Source organism: Eublepharis macularius, chromosome 2 (assembly GCF_028583425.1).
Source record: "Eublepharis macularius isolate TG4126 chromosome 2, MPM_Emac_v1.0, whole genome shotgun sequence".
Taxonomy (NCBI): Eukaryota; Metazoa; Chordata; class Lepidosauria; order Squamata; family Eublepharidae; genus Eublepharis; species Eublepharis macularius.
In genome coordinates this window covers 148,250,133-148,259,263 of record NC_072791.1, presented here as the reverse complement: position 1 = coordinate 148,259,263, position 9,131 = coordinate 148,250,133, and the positions used below count along the sequence as shown (strand labels likewise).

General features: G+C 43.3%; 1 long non-coding RNA gene and 2 other non-coding genes across 3 annotated transcripts; 1 reads left to right on the top strand and 2 right to left on the bottom strand.

Moving 5' to 3' along the window:
* Positions 1–396: 396 nt before the first annotated feature.
* TRNAR-UCU (transfer RNA arginine (anticodon UCU)) lies at positions 397–485 on the bottom strand. Its single transcript is given in 2 exon segments — positions 397–432; positions 449–485. It is a non-coding gene; the product is annotated as a tRNA-Arg (tRNA).
* Positions 486–694: 209 nt separating this feature from the next.
* On the bottom strand, positions 695–777 carry TRNAL-UAA (transfer RNA leucine (anticodon UAA)). Its single transcript has one exon. It is a non-coding gene; the product is annotated as a tRNA-Leu (tRNA).
* Positions 778–1,304: 527 nt separating this feature from the next.
* Positions 1,305–8,943, top strand: LOC129324084 (uncharacterized). Its single transcript, XR_008596512.1, has 3 exons — positions 1,305–1,395; positions 1,679–1,990; positions 8,844–8,943. It is a non-coding gene; the product is annotated as an uncharacterized LOC129324084 (long non-coding RNA).
* The last annotated feature ends 188 nt before the right edge of the window (positions 8,944–9,131 follow it).

Below are 9,131 nucleotides of genomic sequence, written 5' to 3'. Positions count from 1 at the left end.
TTTCATAGCCTAGTTCGTTCCCTGTACTCCGAGGAAACGGCCGCCGCCGCGATTGCTAAGCAAGCGAGCACGTTGCAGTGCCTACTATTGCTTGCTTGCGCCTTGCTTGCAGAGGGCACGCCCAAAAAATACATTCCACAGCTGTCTTTAGCTTATAGATGAAAGATCGAGACCGCAAATTTTTGGCACAAAGGTGGGGAAGCAGGAGCAACAAGCGATTTCATGCAGCAACTCTACCATCACAGCTCACCTGTAAAAAAACCCCTAAAACTAAAACTAAAGAAACTTCCAGAACTACAGTCTCCTTGTTCTACTGTTGAAACAGTGTAATTAGATCAGCATCAATATAATAAAATTTATCCTCCCTAAAATGTTTATGATTAAAAAGTTCCATAGTGACTCTGGTGGGACTCGAACCCACAACCTTTGAATTTCTTTTAACTTTTACTAGAAGTCCAATGCGCTATCCATTGCGCCACAGAGCCATAACCTTTAAGATTTTCTTACTACTTTTAAAATGACAGTTACCATTAATTTCTAGCTAACAACAAACGGTATTTCAAAAATTCATTGGTAAACAAAAAGAATATTTGCCATTTGGGTTGAAACTGCAGTAATATACGGAGTGAAGAAGAAAACAGGTTAAATTTACAGTTCACCCATGAAGTCTGAAAGGAAGAAATTAAAACATATCTACCAGAAGTGGGGTTCGAACCCACGCAGACATATGTCTATTGGATCTTAAGTCCAACGCCTTAACCACTCGGCCATTCTGGTGACTAAGAAAAAAGAGTGTACTCACTTTCATGAAGTTAATCCCTTGTTTTTAACCGTTCGGAATCTCATACATTAAAACTGACTAGACTGAGCGCGATCGGCTTATCTCAAGCCCAAATAACAGCACCATCTGTTCTAGCCACTAGTATCAGCTCCGCTGTGCTACAGTTTGCTTTAGTACGTTGCATTTATTAGTCCAGAACAGCTACCATATTCCGACTGTGTGCTAAAACTCCTCAAGGGGGATTAGAATGCCCCGGGTACCAACATGCAATGTATGCACGGAATCGCTGAGGAAATTGCACGAGTACGGAAGAGGGAATGGATTCACGGTCTTGGAGACGCTGTTTTTTTTTCTGCCTCCCTTATCTTATCCTTTTCTGTTGAGACATGCATTCGCATTCCTCCAGAGGAGAGTTAGAAAAGCCGCTGTTTCGATTTGAAGCACCGATCAACGCGATTTCCCAGAGTAGAGTCCTTCCTCTCGCGGTCTCTCCAGGCCACGAGATTGGGAAGGGGAAGCGAGAAGGACCGCAGCCTTCTTCTGCAAGCCTTCTTGCCGGTTGAGAACGAGAGAAAATCAACTCAAAAGAAAGGAAAGGCGCCTCCCCGCATAGGGTATGGAAACCCCCGACCCCACTTCTCTTTAGGCCGCAGATTGCCACCTCCCCTTTTATACACGATTCGTATTTACTCTTACAGGTACTTTGCGAGCTCCGGGTTAGGTGTTTTTTTTTCAAGTTCCTTTATTGACGTTCTTTAAAAGTTCATAATACAGAGATTGCAATAGATAATTCCATTTGTTCTCTTCTGGCTTACTGCACAGGGAGGTATCTGAGGTCCAGCCTTTCCTATTATTCAGTCCCCTTGATGAGATGCTTTTCTTTGACTCTCCTTCAAGGTATGGTGTTGAACAAGAGATTCCGAGGCAAAAGGATTCTCTGAATCTCTTGAATTGCAACAGGCGATCCATCCCACCCACTCACCTGGCAGGATTGTAAAAAGGACCAAGGACAACACTGAGAGGTGTAAGCTGCCTGCTTAAAGTTCGCGTGATAGACTTACTTAGACTTGCTGCGGTTGCTGCACTTTATTACCGATACAGGACAACAAAAATGAGCAATGCTTATCTTCAGCCCAGTTTCGTCATGTCTTTTATCTCCAGGCAACACTTTGGCAAAGATGTAACAAGTGGACTCTGTTATCAGTCTCGGTAAATATGTTTCAATTGGACAAATCCCGTGATTCGTTTGCTTTCTTGCATGCGTTCCCGCAAGATATCAGTGTAATAGGCTTGGATTTCTTGATTTTATAGGTTGTCGGTTCAAACCCACTAGCAATTTAGAATGGAACATGCCCAGGAACTCTTCCTTTAACCCTTTCAAACAGGAGTCTGGTGGCACTGTAAAGACTTAAGAACAGATGGTTGTTGTGGGTTTTCCGGGCTGTATTGCCGTGGTCTTGGCATTGTAGTTCCTGACATTTCGCCAGCAGCTGTGGCTGGCATCTTCAGAGGTGTAGCCAGAAGATGCCAGCCACAGCTGCTGGCGAAACGTCAGGAACTACAATGCCAAGACCACAGCAATACAGCCCGGAAAACCCATAACAACCATCGTTCTCCGGCCATGAAAGCCTTCGACAACACTTAAGAACAGAGTTCAGCATAAGTTTTTGTGAACCCACTTCATCAGATACCATGAGAGTTATGGCTCGGTTCATTGACACACAATACCTTTGCTTAACATTTTGTGAGCAATAAGAAAGATTGAGAAAGCACTGAGGTCCTGCTTTCTGCCTCTAACAGTTTTGTACCTACAATATATGACACTGCAGCTTGCTGCAATCACCTAGACATTTCAAAGCCTTATTGGAACCAGATCTGTGATTTCTGCTTTTACTGTCCGTGGCAAGGGTGGGCTGACTTCAATCTTCCATGGTCCACCTTAAGAAAAATTCCTTGTGGTCCTCCACTATTAAATCTACAAAGTATGTTTGCATAGTTAAGATCTCTGAAGACACAAGTAAGCTATTTTGAGTCATATGAATATGCACTTTTCTTTAAAACATAAGCGTCTTGCTGGATCAGCCCACAATCTCCTTTGTCACATCATTCTTTGCAAAAATTGCCGTCATAGTTGAAAACAGGTCAGGGTTCCACCAGTAGACCCCCCCTGTCTACTTTCTAGCCCTAATCCGGTGGGATTCGAGAGTTGCAATCGCTGTAGTCCTGCAACAGCGAGTTTTCAACTTCACAGGTCCAAGCTCTGTCTGGCCTGAATGACAGAAGAAATTCAGCCTGTCAGAAGAAAATATCTCTTAGATGGTTTTTGACAGAGTGGGTTTTTAAAAAAGTGAGGTATAGATAGGCGACTTTTGTTAAATTCCATATATATAAGCCCCCAATATGAAAGTATTCAACATCATAGATGCATAGCTTATCTGAATGTCATGCTGCTCTCAAATGTGACCATAAGATGGCAGTACTGCCAAAGATTGGAGCAGGGTTGAGGCCACAAGCTACCCAGCAAAGGATGTTTCATTCAGTTCCCCAAGTTGTAAATGGTTACCAAAATATTAACCAGCCACTTTGTAGGCAAGGCCAATCAACCTGCGTTTGCATTTCTTTTGAACTTGTATTTATGAATATATAGGAGAATATTTGATGGTAAGAGATCAGCAAAGTTTTAAAGGAATCATAACGCCATTTTAAATAGAGTAAAAAAACCGTAAACAAATAAATGGTTAAGTCCATTGATTTCAATAGACTTAGAAGAGTCTAAGGCTGCTTAGGATGCCCGTTGTTAGTGGCATTCTTTCAGGATAACAAATCATGGAGTTCAGGTTTTAGTCTGCTTGCAAGGAACTCAATCTGGCACAGATAGGGCTAACTCATTTTATCTTCTTAAGTATTCAGTGAGGTAGTTAAAATGGAGAAATGATGACTTACCTAAGCTTTTAGGCTTGAAAATGGGCTTTTTGGCTGGTCATCCTGACTATACTTTGTATTTTTAGCACCCTGGATGAAATTATAACAATACTATAATACAATAATTATGCATAGGTGCAGATTTGTGCACCTAATTTTCTTCACTAGGAAAGTACCAGAAGTACCACTTCAGAACTTGAAGTGAAAAATTCAAGTTGAGGCTAAAAACACAAAACTTCATTAAATAATGGACATAAACAGGGCTTTTTTCTGGGAAAAGAGGAGGTGGAACTCAGTGGGTTGCTAGTACAGGGGGCAACTCCTGGCAGGAGGTGGTGCCCCTGGTGCCACTTGTGCATGTGCAAAGTGCACACACACTTCTGGGACCAGACAATGATGTCACTTTGGGTCAGCTGAAACAAGGGGAGGAGTTTTTTAAAGTTTAAATCGCCCTCAGCGAAAATGGTCACATGACTGGTGGCGATCTAAACTCCTCTCTGTCTGGAGATCAGAGGGTGGGGCCACCAGCCATGTGACCATTTTCAAGAGGTGCCAGAATCCTGTTCTACCGCGTTCTGGCTGAAAAAAAGCCCTGGACATAAATAAAAATAAACTTGCCATCCTTTAATACTATCCCCACCCTGACCTAATTCTCACCAAGGTGGTAAACCTCTAGGCTGTACCATTTCACACAGCAGGTAGGAGCTGAAGTGCCTGAATATTCCATTAAAAACAACCCCTCCATCTACAAAGTAGTCTGTGAGGGCTGTGTGCTAGGCTACCATCACTTTTCCTGCCATTGTTTTCTATGTAGATTTTTTTGGTATGCCTTCTCCTCAACTAGAACTCTTCTGCTAGCATCATCCCCACCCACCCTCCACAAACATCTGGGTAGAGCCGGTTTTGCTCCTTCATACTCCTCCCATTGGCTTGCTGCCATGTTTGCCGGGAAGATGTTGTTGAATGCTGCTGCTATTTCTTACAGTTCAGATGTCACCCATATTTGACACTAAATGGTTTCAGAGTACTGTGAGGAGTGTGACCTGACTCATTCCATAATAATGTTAATGAAATATCCCTTTAAATGTGATTGTCAAAGCTTCAGGGTGTGGATTTTTACACCTGGAGCACCTGTATATACAAAACTTAATGCCATCCTATTTTAAAGGCTGCCTCATCTGTTTTAACCCAGACAATGGAGTCTTTTTCTTCATTGCAGAGGAGTTATTTGTGTTAGTCCGTAGTAGTAAAATCAAAAAGAGTCTAGTAGCACCTTTAAGACTAACCAACTTTATTGTAGCATTAGCTTTCGAGAATCACAGTTCTCTTTGTCAGATGCATGGAGGGCAAGAAGAAACTGGTCAGATATATAGGTGGAGAGGGGAGGGAGGAGTAGATGCCAACAGTAGCTTCTGATACGGAGATCAGTTTGTTTCTGTTAAGGAAGTCAGTTACTTCTGATAATGAAGTCACCAGCACAGGTACCAGGCCCTGCAACAGACCCACATGCCAGCTCTGCCCTCATATCTACCCAGGAACTACAATTACAGGACCCAATGACGTCAACTCTGGCTCTTACAACTGCTCATCCTGCAATGTGATATATGCCGTCATGTGCCAACAATGTCCACCTGCTCTGCACATTGGACAAACCAGCCAACCTCTGCGCAAAAGAATGGACACAAATCTGACATTAAAAATGGCAACATCCAGAAACCAGTGGGAGAACACTTCAATCTACCAGGACATTCCATCAAGGACTTAAAGGTCACTGTAGTTCAACAGAAACCTTTCAAAAACAAAATCCAGCAGGAAGCTGCTGAATTGGAATTCATATGTAAATTTGACTCAGTCAAGCTGGGATTGAATAGAGACTATGAATGGTGGTCTCATTATCAGAAGTAACTGACTTCCGTAACAGAAGCAAACTGATCTCCATATCAGAAGCTACTGTTTGCATCTACTCCGCCCTCCCCTCTCCACCTATATATCTGACCAGTTTCTTCTTGCCCTCCATGCATCTGATGAAGAGAACTGTGATTCTTGGAAGCTTATGCTACAATAAAGTTGGTTAGTCTTAAAGGTGCTACTGGACTCTTTTTCTTCTTCATTGTACTCTGTAGTTCGTCTCTGAAAGCATTTATAATCCGTCAACTACTAGGCAAGATAACTTGAAATATATGTATTTTTGCCAGGATTTGCAATGGGGAGAATATAGCAACGTGCTACTATTGTACCTGTAGTTTTTTAGGTTAATTATACTCTTTTAGAGCTAGCACATTACAAAAACAAGTCTGTCCTTATTTTCTGCCTCAGTTGCTTGTATTTTGCCAACTTTCAACTGTGTTATGGTTACGTAATATTTTTTCTTTCGAGCACAGCAGTTAAGTGTTATATTTAGCACCAGTGGCTCTCTCCCTACCCTAGTGATGTCAGTACACAAGTTTTGACTGACTCAAGTTCAATGCTACTACTTGATCAGGCACAGCTAAATATTTGAACATGTAAATTAAATCATCACAGAGAAGTAATCCAACAGACCGATACTTTTGAGTTTGTGAAACAGTAGGCATGTGTCTGAGTTAAGGAGGCATTTGAGCAGCGGTTGCCTAGGAAGCTTAGGGCACTGCAAAAGGAAATTTTGATATGAACAGCTTGTCTTATCCTGCAGCAGTAGGGCAGGACAGCCAGCCCTTGCCAAAATCTTTTAAATACACAACGGTCAGAAATAGAGGTCAACTTCTGTCACTACTGGCTCACCTACTCAGGGCATTATTTCAAGACCAACAGTGGCAGCCACTTTTAAGTTTTTTATCACTTCATGCAATTAGTACTGTACAAGCAGGAACTCGCAACGACTTGATGGGGGGCATCTAACTGCCCTCCCCCACTATTTCTTCTTTCCGTTGCCTTTCCCTGCCTCCTCTTTTCCTTCCCACCCACCAGCCAATCTAGCTTTATCTCCCGCCTCTTCCTGTCTTCAGTTTTCCCTTCTACCCTCCTCCTGGCAGCCTCTACTCAGGAAAACTATGGCCCAGTTTTGTGGTGCTGTGAAAAACCCTTTGCACTGTGAAAAAAACTAACTTTGCACAATTTGGGCAGACCTCACCTTGGGCACCACCTCCCCTGCCTTGCACAGGGTGGGCCAGGCTCAGCCTTTCTGTCACAGGGCTGGCCCCAGTCCAAGTGTATGGGCACACTGGCCCACCAGGAGGTGTCCTGGTGCTCTTAATGGCCAATCTGCCTCTGCCTGTGTGTTTAGACAAAGCATGTGTATCTGTCCCAAGGTCACCCAGTGCATTTCCACAGCAGAATGGTATTCAAGGTCCTAGTCTGAAACTAATGCTGACACCACACTAGTTTCTGTGGGGTTACTGCTGTTTAACAGTAGGAAGCAGATAGGTAAGTCATGGGCAAGTAAGTGGCCCAGTGGTTGTTGCTAGACCAGGCCCCACGAGTCCTCCCTCAAAGGACAAAACCACCCTTGAAATGGCCCTGCTCCCACCTATGCCTTTTACTGACAGAAACAGCCTGGAATGCTGGAAAAACTGTTGTGGTTGCTTACTAACAGCACTGAGGGCATCCATTTGTTAAGCGATAGGTGCTCCTTTTATCACTTTGTGGAGTATTTAACCCTCCAATGTTTTTGTTTCTTCAGATTTTTCTGCAAACCTGGGAAGGTTTTCAGGTTTGTAGAAAAATCCATCTTATCTGTTTATGGCTCCAATCTCCAGATTTAAGTATCCTCCAATTTGGCCAGCTTGATAATTAGATATATATTGGTGATGATAAATGGGGACATGCAAGAAACTTGTGGGGAGTGAACATCCCACCTCCTGCATTTCCTCCCTCCACTTTTTTTTCACCTTCACTGCTCTGCAGGGATCTGCACCAAGCCAGGCACAGCTCCCAGCCAGACACGTGTAGACACCACCTCCTGTTTGAGATTTTTTAAAAACCTCCAGCTTGTTTTTTTTTGAAGGTTTCAGATTTTTCTGCAAACTTATGCCAGTCTCCCACATCTGGAGAAAAATCTCCCTTCTGTCAGTGTGATCCCAATCCATGGATTTAAGTTTCCGCAGATGAGGCTAAACTTATTAGAATATACAAGAGCAGAACCCACAAAGACTGAAGGGGGCATCTCATTTCCTCCTCCCTCACCATGTCCTCTTTCCCTTCACTGCCCCCCATAGCCTCTTCCCCTTTCTCACCTTCCCACCCACCCGTTGTCTGCTTCCATCTTTACCTTTCCTCTTTTTCTCCCCCAGGAGCCTCCCTCCTCCTGGCAGCTTCCATATGCTCTCTCAACATCCTTCTCTACTTCAAACCCACTAGACAACTTACTTTTATCTGCCCCCATCTTCATCTCTATTATTTACTTAATGTATATAGTGCCTTTTCCACAACGAGGACCTAAAGCAGCTTACATCACCCCCTTGCCTCCATATTATCCTCACAACAACCCTAATGTAGGCTAGGCTGATAATGTGTGACTGGTTTAGTCACCCAGTGAACTTCTGCAGGAAAACTGTGATTCAAACTTGGGTTCCCTCCCATCCAAGAAAATTCCTAGTCATGTAATAGTCCACAGCACAGAAGTGATGATTCTACAGCTTCAGCCTTTGGTAAGTTGAAAGGAATGTGCTTCTGACATATAGCTTGATGGTTTTCAGTAGTAGGTAATAGTCCTTGGGGAAGGGCAAACAAGTGTAGTCCCACTGAGTGTAAGACTATATGAAAAATTTGGGTCAAAGCAGCAGCACTGGTAAAGCAGCAACCCAGCTGCCCTGTATTCAACATACATGTGATTGCCAGTTTGAAACTCAAGAGTAACCTTCCCATCAATGAATAGCAATGCAGCTACACAAGAATTCAGCTTTAGTTAACTATAAGAACAAAGTGGAACATCATTTAGCCCTAAAAATTGTTCAGGTTGAGCTCTGCCAATCCTGGATCTAAGGAAAGATGCTCAGCTTGCTTGATGAGCCATTAGGCACTAGAAGGGTCTAGATGGCAAACACCTGGTGCAAATAAATGCTCCAAGGTTTTTCTTCCAAGGCATGTTCAAGTTAAATATAGTACTTTACCCTGGTCTAGAGTTCCCAGTCTGAAAGCTAGTAACTGCAAGTATTTTTCCCAGCAGTGGCAGCTACTGACACACACCAATGGAACTGAAAGAACTTTGGATGAAATTGCCAGCTGGAACCAAGAATGAGGATATCCCATCCTTCCTCTCCTGCCCCCCCCCCCAGTGCATTCCTTTGGTAAGTCATATGGATTTCAGAAAAAGCCTTGGCAAACTCCCAAGGACAGCCTGCTTCAAGCCTCCCCAAAGCTACACAAAGTATCCGTGTATCCACAAAGGCTGGCAACCTTACATAACATCTATCTGTTAGAAGTTGAACCAGCAAAGTCAAAGACATTGCAA